Genomic DNA, 15,468 nt, shown 5'->3' with positions numbered 1-15,468 from the left:
ACAAAAAGAGCAGAAAAATTGTGCACAAACACTGGTCCATAAATGCACACTTTAATGGCCACCATGATCACCTGATCTCCACCCATTGGAATTATTTGTGTGGGGTTACGCAAGGTGGTATAAGTAACTGCTGCGGAGGATACATCAATATTTTATGGCAGCATAATAAGGTATTTTCAAACAATACGTTCAACACTGGGCATATTCGGGTATATTCGTGACTCTATAACGTTCACAAGTCATCATTATGACAGGAGTCTGGCATTTTGAACATCTTTAAGGCAATGACCGGAGTATATCAGTACATATAAGTTAGCCCACAAAAGCTGGAGTTCTATCCCAGGACAGAGTCCGATATCTCGGAAGGAAAGCATTTCTATATTTACTTATTTTCTTCTCTATACGTGTGGAATCCGACCCTGAAATTATTCCGTGTATTTTTAAACACCCTACATATTACTCACTGAACTCTGTTAAACGACATTGCACAAGATGTTTTCCGATTTATACTAACTTGTAATTTTTCAAAATTGGCAACCATCTTACGGCAGCGAGTAAAGACACGCTCTAAAGGTTAATGCCTCGCAATATTTCTCTTCATCGCTGTTCTTCTAAAACCTGAATTCAGTTATAATTTTAAAGTTAGACTGTTAAGATTTGAGCTGCATACACATAATTGTAACATAGACTTCCACATAGTTTCCCTCCATACTGGACCCGCGGTATTAGACATGTTGCATCAAAACCACCTAGCGCCTATTAAGACTCTGCATACCTAAATTATAAACTGCACATTTCACCGAATGATTTGGACGACAGAGTAAGATCATCAGAAAATACCAGTGTTCATGATGTAGTGCTAATTACTGAAATACGAGTGAACGAAGGAGATTTCCTCAACTTCAAATGTAACAAAGCTGCGTTCAATGTAACTAAATCCTATTCAACGTTTTTAATAAGCCTATGAACTATAGTGCTCAAAGGTATATTGTATTTTCAGGTACTGCCTGGCACGTAAGCCTGTACAATAAGGGTATACAATAAGGGTACCACCTTACTCGTTCTCCCTCTTAATACTGAAGGTAATGATTTTTAGTTATTTTTCTAACTGTTAGGTTCGATTCAGTGTCTCTAATCATACAGTTTTGGGGACCCTTCTTGCCGATACTACGTCTTACAGTCACTTTTAATCTGGCACGTTGGCACTATACCGTCATGGTTTATTTCGTGATTTCCGAGAATTACGTACTGCCACTGCCGTATTGTTAAAATCACTAGTATTACATTTGTGGGTAAAATTAAATCATATCTTATTTTTTCTGCGAGATTATAAATCTGTTTGGGTTGTAATAGCAGGTAAGCAGAATTGTGGCATATTATAATAATGCATTTAATAACTTAGTTGGCGCGAAATGACGAACGCAGCATTTTATTAATCACTCTTTCATTTCGTTCGATATTTACGTATAGAATTCAATTATGATGTCTAAGAAATAAGAAAATTCTGCAAGAACACCTCCGGAAAGCGAAGAAACATTATCTCCTCTAAAACGACCAGTTCAGTTCAAATAGAAGAATACTTCGTTATCAACCTAACTTAACCTAACGTTGTCGTGTCACGACTTTGTTACGGTTTGCAGACTTAGCCTTTGTGTATTCTTATTGATTCACGTCATATATTTAATATGTAATATATTTGCTTGTGAGTATTAATGCAGCATGGTTTTCCTTCAATCCGAAAAATAATAACAAATTTCGAGAAGGGAGCCGAATTATTTACACAAATCAAACATCGAGGAATACGGTTATAGTAATGCGCATATCAAAGTGAAGGCAGATATATATAACATTCAACTGAATGAGGGTGAAAGAGAGTGTGTGTTTCCTTAATTCCTCATTCAGCTTGAAAAGCGACATAATTATGAATATCTTGATTGATCATTTATTATCATTTACTTGGCTAAGGTAACCACCGTTCTTGATGCTTATATTGAGGTTAGCTTGTTCATGGTTATGTCTCGTGATTTCCCATATGTAACTAGTCAAGTTGGCAGCAGTAATGAGCCATTAAGAATAGAGAATACTGCGGCGGTATTAGACTTTTAGTGCATAGCCTCACGTGGCGAGTCCTATACAAAGGATGCATACACAGAGAAAGAAAGCCAGTCAGCTGTGCATAAGCAAAAGGAAAAGCAACAAAACACAAAGTTGGTAATAGGGAATTTTGAGCACAAAATCATTGTTCATTGTGTGGCAGATGAACATCGTGTATACCCACCTCTGGTCTTTAGGCATGATGGAACACCACTATGCACACTCAGCACCGAGGAATCCTATTTGGTTTGGGCAAACAGTATCCCAGTAGTTGACGCCATACACTTTCTGCAGAGTTCATGTCTGCAGAATATGCCGACCACACCATTCCCTGTATGCCATGCATCTCAAGCAACTGACTGGGCACGATTATCACCATCTACTAGTGTAATGCCCTCTCCAGAACATTCAAGCAAACTATTGAACCCTTTAGGTCCATATTGAGGGATACCTACCTTCCTTACCTATCAGCAAAGCTCATGAGATCTGTCTCTTGGGTCGTTTCGGGTTCTTCGTCACTTGCTGAGGTAAAGGTAGGGTTCATTAATTCTAATCTATCTACTGGAATGAAAGGTCTATTTAAAATATTCCTATTTATTCAGGGAAATGAAGTAATTTACTTTGTCAACGATGTCATAGTCGATTGTGTCCACTGGACACCACAATCATTTTTACATAAATGTCAGAACACTGGTGTGAGACTTTAACGTAATTGCCTGATGGGCATTCTTACTAGAAACCATTGTCTCAATTATTAATCATTTAAGAAAGGAAAGTCTGGAAATCCTTAAATTCGGCTTCCATGTGAGATCACATGTACCATCATAGTGATTCGTTATGGTCCAGCCCTCGTAACACGAACTCTGGACTCTGAGTATAATTAAGGCCGTCCAATCGGTGTGTGCCACACAGTGGTTCTACGGCATGGACCCTTAATTGAATCGATGTGACCTGCGTCTATGTCATGGACCGACCTCTAATCTTTTAAGTTACTTTAAAGTCATTGTGGATGATGACCGCAAGGAAATGATGCTACAATGGCATATGGCCCTAATCTAAGTCACTGAGGTTGATGACCCCCTGACCATCCAAGTTTCTAGGCTGAAGGCTAAACACAATTAAGTTACATCGGTTGATGACCAAAGTTTCCACCTTACTATCCCCAGCACATTCACTGCTCAATCAATCAAAGTTCAATAATTACAACAACAACAATGCTCACAAACTTTGTGGCATAAAATCCATTTCCTTCGGATATGTCCCTTTTATCTTTACTTTATTTTTTAATATTCCCCAGACAACAAATTAAAATTTCCAGAATGCATCTCCAAGTTATTCGCTTGATTAAAGTTATTTCAAAATGCGGTTTCACTGAATTCAATAATTTAATAAATTTAAATGATTTAACGAAATATTCACAAACAACAAATTTTATCTCCGCGGACTCTGGTTTCCTCACAAATTTCTACGCAGCTGTGATGTAAAATTCAATATTGCGATGTTTATCTGGCTGGAAAAGAATTTGTTACATCATTCATGTCCAGCTATATATCTCATCTCGTGATATCATGCTTAAAAATCTAATCTAATCCTAACCGTTATTAACACTTGGATATCCTAATAATCTACGTACAAAGCAAACAACTCGCCATATCATTACGATGTCATATCTCGTCATCACTGAATTTTGCACACCCCTCGCAGACAAATCGATCATCACGACCATCGCTCTATATTTTAGACAACCCTGAAATTGGGTTACTCTGTTCCTTATACTCAAAGTTCATGGTTTCAAATGTTCATTCCGTCCCCAATTACAGTATTTCACAATACTTAGATCATTACCGGCTATGAATTTTCAACTAAATCCAGCATTTTAACGTTTTCCCTGGTCGAGAATTGCAGTACAATCTCGACTCCACTCCTATTCCCGTTATTATCCCCGCTGTCCGCTTAGGTCTCTCACCCCATGTTCGCTTGGCAGTTACAGGAACCACCTGGTTTATTCACAGATGACTGACTTCTCAAAATGCTCCCTTTAAACTCTGCCGACATGATTCAACAAATACGATATTCTAACCAACAAAATGCACAAATATGCTTCAAGATGCCCACACTAATTATACGCCAATTATACCGCTATGGATTTCTATGAATTTCTTTCCATTCTCAACATTATAAAATATTCCTCGGGTTATCATATCCCGGCTTCAATGACAGGACTCTAACCTGATTCGCACATCTCATCTCAACTCATATAAAACATTCCTCGGGCTTCCGTATCCCGGCTTCAATGACAGGTCCAACCTGATTCACAAACTAACCTCTGTTTCCCAGCTCCACAAACTGGAATAAAATCCTCACTAGAAATCCCAACATCTAATATCGCACAATGCATTACTCATGAATAACTTTGCATAAATGATATCGTATTTAATAACTTGATTTTTTTACGAGAAATGACTGAAACATTCTACTAGATCTTTTATTTGTCAGTCAGACACAGTTTAAAATGGGCATTAAAAAAGAACGTTTCTCTCCGTGACCAAATTCATCCCCTAGGTTCTCACCCGACAGCGCGCTTCCACTCGATTGAAAATGAGTAACCATGGATTATTATTATTAACGTCAAATTGCAGACAGAAGAATTTTACATCGAATGAACATTTCACTTTGACATCACAAATTACAGGCAGTACACTCACACGGATGACGATCTACATTGGACGTGATATCACTTCGGAACCCTATTCAATAACTTTTTACAACATTATATGGCACTCGCAAGACTTCAAAATTTTATCCAAGTGGAAAATAACACAAATGACTCTTTTAGTCGTACCCTCACATTTACAAAACTTAGTAGGGGTGACCACTGCGTCGTAAATCCCCATTCAGATACAAGAAATCACGAGACAAGATATAAGAGGTAGTAAGATGGAAAGCCACCTACCTCATGTCCACGCCAGTATTCGTCTTAGGGCTCACCTGTGACCGTGGCATTTATTTAGCCATCTTTACATTCATGGCTGTACATCTCATTATGTTTCTTCAGGTTTCCTGGAATAAAGCATAAAAAAAAAGAAAATACCCTTCACTTGTTTGCTGGGCGCACACGATGGATTTCAATTATTCCCGCACACGAATTACTCAATCACATTAGAATATTTCAGTACTTTGACCGTCCTATCTGATACACTTATTTCTCTCAAGAAAACTATCTCCCCACGGAGTCAAGACTTAGCCGCAATGGCTAAAATCTGCAGTCGAACTCAGTCTACTTTCGTTGATTTGATTTCGCAGAGCAGCTCAACAATTTCGTCCGCTTTGTATCACAAATGCCGGAGAAGGAAGCTTCGTCATGGCGTCCCTTCATATTTATAGCAGTTACCCCCTCTCTTCGGATCTCTCCCTTTGCCGCCAAGAAAAATTTCTATAAATTTTCTGACTTACCTAAACTGTAATTTCAAGAGTTTTGAAAGTGACTACATGCTTGCTACATTTCTGACGATAGTGTTCATGGACATTTAAAAATTTTACGGGTTCGATTTGTGAGATGATTGACCTCCTTTGATAGGCACTATATTTTTTTGACTTGGCGTGGTCACGCCGCGTACACGCGCTTTGAAATAGTTCATAAAAATTACTTGAGATTCTTCCGCCGTCGACACGTGTGGTTGACGTCACGTACCCCAGAGCGTGGGACCGAAGGTAATCACCCCCTCGTCACGTGTCAAATCCATGCTATCAAGAATCCAACTTTTAATTATTTTGTTACATTATGCATAATGTTCTTAGGGCACAAAGGTCATGGGTTCACTATGTAACCACAGATTGGACGATGTTGTCTCTGTATACCAGGCCAGTCATTTTCAACTGGATAGGAAATACGGGCATACGCCTAACAAACATGACCCCAACTCAAAACATGACGGAACTCCCTTGTTGCTGATGCCATTCCAGGATGAAACACTCCTTCCATCACTCACGGGATCACCTCGGGATTCTAATTACGGTGTGAGTTTATGGTATACTAATAATAATAATAATAATAATAATAATAATAATAATAATAATAATAATAATAATAATAATAATAATAATAATAATAGCAATGCGTGCTGTCGCTGGAGAGGCCTGATGCAGGTCCTTCGAGCTGACGCCTAAAAATCAACCTGCGCGCCCTGCCTATGCAATTCTAATGGGGAAGACAGCACATACACACAGCCCCGGAACCATCAGAATTAGCCAATGGAGGTAAAAATGACGGACCGGATCCGGACGGGAATTGAACCCAGACCTCAGGCCAGCACGCTAACCAATTTTCCATGAAGCTGGACAAGGCTATGGTGATCACATCGGAATAAAAGTATGATTCCTTTGTTCCTGATACCATGGGCCATTAGTTGTCTATCTCACACCAGTGTGGTTTGAGAGGAGCTTTCGGCACAGACCTCCCTCGTATTAGTCCTCCGTCCTTCGGCCGATTTCGAACTCTCCGATTTGAGAGTCACTCAAGGGGCCCTCCGAAGGTCCTGGTGGAACGCGGTGGCAGTAGCAGTGGGCGGACGAGGTGCTGAAAGTAGCCGAAAAAAAAAAAAATCTGACCCTCTCTGCGAACTGATTTGCCTGGGCATTAGGCCCTACGTCTGTTGTTGATCAGCAACCATTTTTGTATTCCTGAACCTTTTCTATACTATGACTCACTCCAATACAAGCACCAAGTCCACTTGTCACCATCATTTGCAGCAATACTACAATCCGAATGCGATCAGTGCCACTGACATGTCTATATACCACCGACCAATTCAAGTTGTGTTATTAAACTGGACGACAGAGTGAGTTGGCAGTGCGGGTTAGGGTCTCGTAGCCATAAGTTTGCATTCGGGAGAAGGTGGGTTTGAATCCCACCATCGGCAGCACTGAAGATCTTTTTCGTTGTTCCCCATTTTCACACCAGACAAATGCTGGGGCTGTATCTTAATTAATCCACGGTCGTTACCTTCCCATTCCTAGTCCTTTCCCTTCCTTATGTCATTGAAAACCTTCGTTGTGTTAGTGTGACGTTAAACCACCAGTAGTAAATAAATAAACTGACGGACAGGACAATGCCCCCTATCGGATAAATATCGCACCTGATCTGGGATTAGAGTCACTATAATATGTCTGAGATATTGCCCTTAAGTGCATACGGTAAACATGTTTGAGTTGCATTGACATATTTCATTCATTATCCTTTTGCCGTACAGGTTTGCTTTTCCTACGGACTCAGTGAGAGATCCCACTTCTACCATCTCGAGGGCAGTGTCTTGGAGCTCAAGACTTCGGGTTGGGAGTACAAATGGGGAGGAGGACCATTTCATCGCCTAGCCGGACTCACCTACTGTGTTGAAAAGGGGCCTTGTGGGGGGGATGGGAACATTGGAAGCATGGGCGCCCATACCCGAGGGCAAGATGGGGACGCTCCCCTATCTCTCAGGGAAAGGAAAAAATCTAGTATAGTCAGCTGTTTTTCTTTCTAGAAAATGGTTTAAAAATCGATATTACGTAGAAGTGGTAGAGGATACCGGGTGTGGTATTCTACCGTGGAATACAAGTCGACATTCATCTTCCAAAATAGTAAAACTACCATATACGCCCAGGACTAGCCGCCCCCCCCCCTTTACAAACTATCCTATGGGCGCCCATGATTGGAAGGGATAGACAAGGAGCGTATTTCTGTACGAAAGTGAGACCTGGACACTAAGCTTGGCTGAGAGGAAGATGGTTGAAGCCTTTGAACAATGGTATTGTAGACGAATACTGAAAATACCTTGGGAAGATAGACTTATTAATGAGGAAGTAATGGAAAGAGTTGAGAATCCCCGGGCTTGTCAATAAATATGAAAAAAAGAAGAAATGCATGGATTGGACATACAATCAGACACGAGAGTTTACTAGCCTTTACCCTGCAGGGCTTTGTGGAAGGAAGAAGTTGTGGAGGAAGGCCTAGACTGGAATATATGGTCAACTGATGGAGGAGCTGTGATGCCAATCTTATGTAGAACTGGAGAGAGTAGCAAAAAGCCGGAACCATTGGAGAGCTGCTGCCAACCAACTGTAGGGTTGTAAATATACAGGGAAGAGGCCGTGGCCTTAGGTTAGGTACCACCCCACCATTTGCCTGACTGACTGGGGATGGAATTCAACTCCCCTATATTCAGTTGCCCTCCCGAGTCTGAAAGGACCCGTTCCAGGCCTCATACCACTTTTCTAATTTCGTGGCAGAGCCGGGAATCGAACGCGGGCCTCTGGGGTTGACAGTTAATCACACTAACCACAATAGACCAATCTATCCAATAAAACCGTAACTGAACTTATTAGGAAAAATAGTTCAATCATCTCGTCGTTTATTTCATACAACCCACGGTATCTGCTATAAACAAGAGACTGGAACTGTACGTTTGAATGCAAAATAAGTCTTTCAGGAAGTTTGTAATACGTGATATCCAATGACCGTCCTCCTTAACGTTAATGGTATATAGACTCGATGGTGGACAGAGAAATGGAGAGAGCGAATAATATAAAAAGTACGGAAAGTTGAAGGAAACAAACAGACTAGAAGAGGAAGGTAGAGTAGAGAGCAAATTGAATGAGGCATGTGCTGTTGACACGGCGAGGATCAATGAAAATGCAATGTAGTGCGTCTCCTCTGAGCATTTGCCAACGACAAGGGGGTGGACGAAGAGAAGTGGGTGGGTGGGGGGGGGGGAAATATAGAAGAGGAAAACAAGAACAACTGCCGCCATTTACAAACAACATGAAGCTATTTGTTAAACAGCGCTCTCCAATCTGCTAAGAAAAAAAAAAAAACGAGGGAATGACATCGGAGATATTGAAAATGTTGGAATAGGATCAGCACTTGGAGAAGACAAGGGCAATTTTTAGCGTGTTCTCTTATCGAATAGGAGAGTAATTACTTCCCAGATGCTGCAGATAGCACACAGAAGAGACAGCCGCGTTAGATGACCTAATTCTAGACGATAACTGATTTGCTGCTAAGAGAGTTTTTAAAGGTAACTCTGAATAGGATTAAAGAAATGAGCCGTAGTATTAATTCTTAAAAATCCGATTGAACATTGCTGGTGGCAGTAAAAAAAACAAATTTAAGTTGTATGTCGAACCGTTGTCCCGTATCCATACGGGTATGGGATTGTACATAAATGGGATTGTAAATAAAGGGTACAGATCTCTGCACATGGTTATGAGGGTGTTTAGGGGTTGTAGTAAGGATGTAAAGGAGAGGGCACATAAGTCTCTGGTAAGACCCCAACTAGAGTATGGTTCCAGTGTATGGGACCCTCACCAGGATTACCTGATTCAAGAACTGGAAAAAAATCCAAAGAAAAGCAGCTCGATTTGTTCTAGGTGATTTCCGACAAAAGAGTAGCGTTACGAAAATTTTGCAAATTTTGGGTTAGGAAGTATTGAGAGAAAGAAGGAGATCTGCTCGACTAAGTGGTATGTTCCGAGCTGTCAGCGGAGAAATGGCATGGAGTGACATTAGTAGACGAATACGTTTGACCGGCGTTTATAAAAGTAGGAAACATCACAATATGAAGATAAAGTTTGAATTCAAGAAGACAAACTGGGGAAAATATCCATTTATAGGAAGGGGAGTTAGGGATTGGAATAACTTACCAAGGGAGACGTTCAATAAATTTCCAATTTCTTTGAAATCATTTAGCAAAAGGCTAGGAAAACAACAGGTAGGGAATCTGTCATCTGGGCGACTGCCCTAAATGCAGATCAGTATTGATTGATTGTAGATTGATTGATTGATTGATTGATTGATTGATTGATTGATTGATTGATTGATTGATTGATTGATTGATTGATTGATTGATTGATTGATTGATTGATTGATTGATTGATTGATTGATTGATTGATGAAGTCAGATGCATCTTCATAGCGGGTGTTTACGACAGGATGCTCTTCCTGATGTCAAGCTCATCAGAGGAGTTAATGTGATGAAATTACGTAGTATATGATAGTAGGAAGGGAGAGGACGAGACCCGGTGGCGGCACATAGCCTACTCCTGTCGAATAGCATCAAGGTGTCTACTCATTGCTTTACGTCCCTAACCGACAGATTAATCACCATCAACAGCGTCATATGCCCTCACTCTATATTACTAGCACTGCAGAGAGGCTTGAAATTGAAATGAATCCTTAACGATCATGGCCACCAGATGGGCTAAGTAAACAAATTTAAGCGAGTAACCGGTATTCAACCTAATGGTCTTCATAAAAAAGCAAACAAAATAAGATCACACAAATAGAACTAGCTTATAAATTAACAGCAGCTATGTAGAACAAAATGTCTGTCAGTAAAAGCGAAACTTCAAATGAGCAAAGGAAATCTATCGTCATAAAATAAGAGTGCCTGTATGCTAATGAATGCACGACTGGTAGAATAATTTGAAAAATGCAAAGACAAATTGTAGGTCCAAAGAAAAATGAAAACGAATAGAGAAATGGGAGCAATAAATAACTTTATTTGAAAAAAAGAAAACCTTTCAGACGTTATTAGAACATGTAGGATTTCTTTTATAGCCATTTCCTTTGAATGAATACAGAGAGGATAGTGAAGAGAATACTTGATCATTTTGATTTAAAAAATACAAAATACAAATTCGATGTAAAACAGGTTAAGGCAAATCTGGGTACCAAGGGAAACGAGATGTTAGAGAGAGACATTTTCAGAAAAAATAGTAAGAAATCTAGGGGTTTCGAGGAGAAAGAGAAGAAGCAAAAGAAATTTATCTGAACGGAGGATAGAAGGAGAGAATATATTGAACGAATGAAGAAATACTGTAAAGACAGGAAAAAAGAGGAAGAAAATCATAAAGTTATTTCTAGTGATACACAGTTGACCATGATCGAATAAATAATAATCATATTAATAATATCAAAAATTAATAAATAATAATAATAATAATAATAATAATAATAATAATAATAATAATAATAATCATGTACCAGTGTTATTCCAAAAAGCTTGCACAGCTCTCTGGCCGCATTAAACCTGCATCATCACACATACGTTGAACTACAGAAAGCCACCCTCCTGAGCACCTACCACATTGTGAGAAAGTTTCTAGGAACGACTTTTCCTCTGACTTACGCCAAACAGCATGAAGTTCCAGGCCGCAGTTCCGGTAATACTGAAGAACAGGTTCCCAAAACGGGGAGATAAGAAGTTGTTTAGTGAAATCATCTGTGAATATTTATTGTATAAATGTATATGTTGTAATTATTTCTGTTGTAAATAATTGTAGATATATATACCTATAGTTTCATAATCAAGAGCGTGGCTCCTTGCTTAGGACGAGTCAACCCATTATGTTACTGGCACAAGCCGAGCCCTCCTAAATTGATATAATAATAATAATAATAACAATAATAATAATAATAATAATAATAATAATAATAATAATAATAATAATAATGTGTGGCCTATGAGGAGGAATGATCTAGGTCATACAAGTTAACGTCGTATAGGCGAACAGCACATCTATGAGGACGAGGTCCTACTAATGATAAATTCTTATCATGCATACGTCACACACACCCAGCCTCCGAGCCATCGGAATCAACCAATGAACGTTAAAATGCCTGACTTGGCCGGGTATCGAACCCGGGATTCCCTGGCCCAAAATCCAGCACGATACCCATTTGACCACGGACGTCAACATAATAATAGTATATTAAGTGGGAATTATTTTTGGCAGTAACCTGCTTCAGCTATAGGAAATCATAAGTTACGTACGGTAGCTCAAATAAACTAACAAGTGCATTCTATTGTATAAGTTCCTCGCCGGTATACATTTCTTAGAATCAATTGAACCTATAAAATGGTTGCTGTGGTTATTTACAGGGCTTTTAATTGCATGGGAGGTGACTTATATTTTGATAATAGTTATAATTGTCTCAGAAAATATTAAATTTGAGGAACATACAATACTATGTGCTTGAACGTCTGCGGCGAGGTAGGCGTCCAACTTCGAGGTCAGAAAAGCACAATGTTGTTGATATTGTTAGCAGTGCGACAGAGTTTATAGAAAGTGTGTGCAAGAAGGAATTCTTGCCAAAAGCATCATGTTAGGACGGGGAGAGAATTAAATCTAACGAGGAAAGATATCCTGATCAAACTACAGTATACACAAATTTTACTCGAGATTGTGTAGAAACAATGCAAAACGTCGAGAAGACAGTAAAACAGGAGAATGATAATCGTGAGAGTGCAATGCATGATCGGAGTATCGGTACCTTATGAAATTAATGTTATTCTATTATGAGGTGTTTAATAATACGGAGTCCCAAAAATCTTGTTCGTTTCTGACCAGGTCACTTGAGGGTGTAACGGTTAGCACTATTATCTGCCGCCCTCAGTGCTCCGGGTTCGATCCCGTGTACGGCCAGAGATTTAAGAATGGTAGGAGTGCGGGTACGTGGTTAAAATGGTACATTCAGCTCATCTCGATTGGGGGTGTACCCGAAAGGAGCTGCTCCAGCTCGGGACGAGGACATTTACCTGAAAGCGTAAATGTATCACAAGGACTCGTGGTATATCAGCTACAGACATCTATTTCAACACCATAGTATTAAATGGTATTCCCTCCCATTTTTAACGTTCTAGAGAGATCGGTTAACGACCCGTCCCTATCGAGGAAGAGTGGATTTCGAAACCTGTAAATGATCAGACTCACGGCTCCTTTGGTCTTAGACTATAATTATTACCGGTATCTGAAGGAATTAACATTTTAAAGCAATTTTTATTATGAACGTTATTGAGAATATGATAAGTTATAAAATTTGCTATGATTTCTGAGAAATCAAAGATGGGAGAGTTTAAAGTTGTATATTATAAATTCGTTTATAAGTTTAATTTGCGATGGTTGATAGAGAAACATAGATCGTGGTTAAGCTTGAGAGTTCCACCTCTGCTCCGATGCTTGCCTCTACATTCGTAGCAGCAGAAGTCAAGGGTCTGCACTTAACCCAGCTCGTTAAACCGAATTGATGGGTCTAAAGGAAAGGCTTACTCTTCACAGTGATGGACCACTCTTTTCTTTTTATACCAGACGGCTGAGAGATTAACTACAGGCTACATTCAATTCTATCAGGTTTAGTACTATTTAAATGGGAACTTTTCTACTCGAGATAAATATAATTGACGGTTGACAGACGACTCTTTCTACGATGAGAATCAGCAATTATTAATATAATTGAGGACCAAAGATGGAAAAGGGTGATAATGCTAGAAACATGTTTTCGAGTAATTGCCAATAGTAGAGTTTCCGAGGACAATGACACTTTCACCCTTCTCTGCCAAAGAATATCAGGAATAATGTGTACCTCGGCTTTTGAAGTGCAAGTATACTACATCCAATACATTTAATAACAATATTTAGCTTCTATTTCATTTCTTTAAATAAGTGGCTCAAAAATTAGAAAACACATGAGTGATAGCATAGTGACGCAATGGACAGGACAGAAGAATTGCAACGCGAGATGCTGGCACATTCACCCTTCCCCACCAAACTGAGCTGGGCACATTGGACTGTAGCTCCATCTATTGAACTTCCTACCAACTAAACTAATGACCTCAGGCACTTGCACAAGTTACCACAATATGTGACATGGCTAATAAATTCCCTTATTTCAAAAAACATATTTTTTTCATATTTCGACGCTCACAACCTTTTCTATCTTTGATCCTAAATTATTATGCCTATTGCTCACGGTAAAATGTTTCGTAAAATTTGTTGTACAATAAATTTTATAAAAATTTGATGAAAACAAGTTGTGTTGCTCACGGTAAAATTAATTTATAAAATCCGTGGAAACATCAGTATGGCCATCTATGAACTAACTTCTGAACTAAGAAGTATGTGCTGCCATCTATCGATAAACTTTTAAACCAAGAATCAGCTGTTCAACTTACAGTGTGTTTGAGAGTATGACTCCAACAAACAAAGCAAAACGTGCGGCTTTAGCTGCAATTAAATGTTGTACAGTGGTAAAAAGGAAGAAAAGAAATGCCAGGAAATGCTGGAGTCGGGATTGGATAAAAAGAAGAGAAGAAGGTAGAGGATTGCTGTCCTTGGTTGAAAATGAGTTGAGGTTAGAAGACCAGGAATTCATATAGGAATTTTCTAAGAATGGAGGAAGGCAGTTTTAAAAAACTTCTGGATCTTGTTGGTCCCAAAATTATTCGACAAGACACTAACTTGAGGCAAGCTATTTCTCCTGAAATGAGACTGAGAGTGACACTCCGATTTCTGGCCACTGGAGAAAGTTACACCAACTTGATGTTTTCAACTAGAATACCATTTGGAACTCTAGCACGTATTATTCCTGAAACATGTAGGGAAATATACTCTTCACTGAAGGAAAAGTACATAAAGGTAAATATGTGAATTTATTTAAAGAATATAATTATTAAAAAAGATTACATAAATATGTACAATATCGTCTTTTAGGCTGTGGGAACTCCTTTCCTAGTCTGTATTTAGTAGGCCTAATACTTCCAACTGAGCATCCATTATTGCTTTTTGAATTTTATGTTTGGTAAGAATTTTAATTTTTGTGTCCGTAAGAGCTCTCAGTTCTGAGGCAATAAATTTGCCAAATTCATCGTCTGCATCTTCAGTATTTGGCACTGAGTGAAGCACCTTTGAAGCCTGAAGGAGGACATCGTCTTCAATCGACCCCTTCTTCCGTTTTCGTGATGTGCCTGGAAATAATAATAATAATAATAATAATAATAATAATAATAATAATAATAATAATAATAATAATAATAATAATAATAGGAAGAAGAAGAAGCTAATTCACAGTGATTGCATAAATAATATGCATGTTTCTGAATTAACGTCACTGCATAATGTCATAATGTGAGTAATTACCCTACTACAGTATACCATAAATAAGTTCTGGAAACCATTAACTTCCTAGAAAGTCGAGAAGGAAAATTTATCACCAGAAGATTGTCAATTTTCTTTTTGAACTCAATTATCTACAGTGTATTTTATTTGCCTCAACAAATTGCTTAAAATATTATGTTTTGATATTTCTATAAACATATATAAGCTACCCGATGTACTTGCTGCAGACTGTGATGTACATGACTGATTGTCAGTATTTTCTTCTTCATATACAGTCAGCATTCCATTGTCATCGAATTTTACAGAGTCATCAGGCAGAGTAACCTTTAAAACAAACACATTTTTTTTTCAGGTTCCAGATACTGTGACTGGATGGCTTGAGATTGCACATGAATTTCAAGAGAAATGGAATTTCCCTAATTGTTTGGGTGCATTGGATGG

Source organism: Anabrus simplex, chromosome 3, assembly GCF_040414725.1.
Source record: "Anabrus simplex isolate iqAnaSimp1 chromosome 3, ASM4041472v1, whole genome shotgun sequence".
NCBI classification, from domain to species: Eukaryota; Metazoa; Arthropoda; class Insecta; order Orthoptera; family Tettigoniidae; genus Anabrus; species Anabrus simplex.
The sequence above is the reverse complement of the archived record's forward strand: the minus strand, read 5'-3'. Positions refer to the sequence as shown.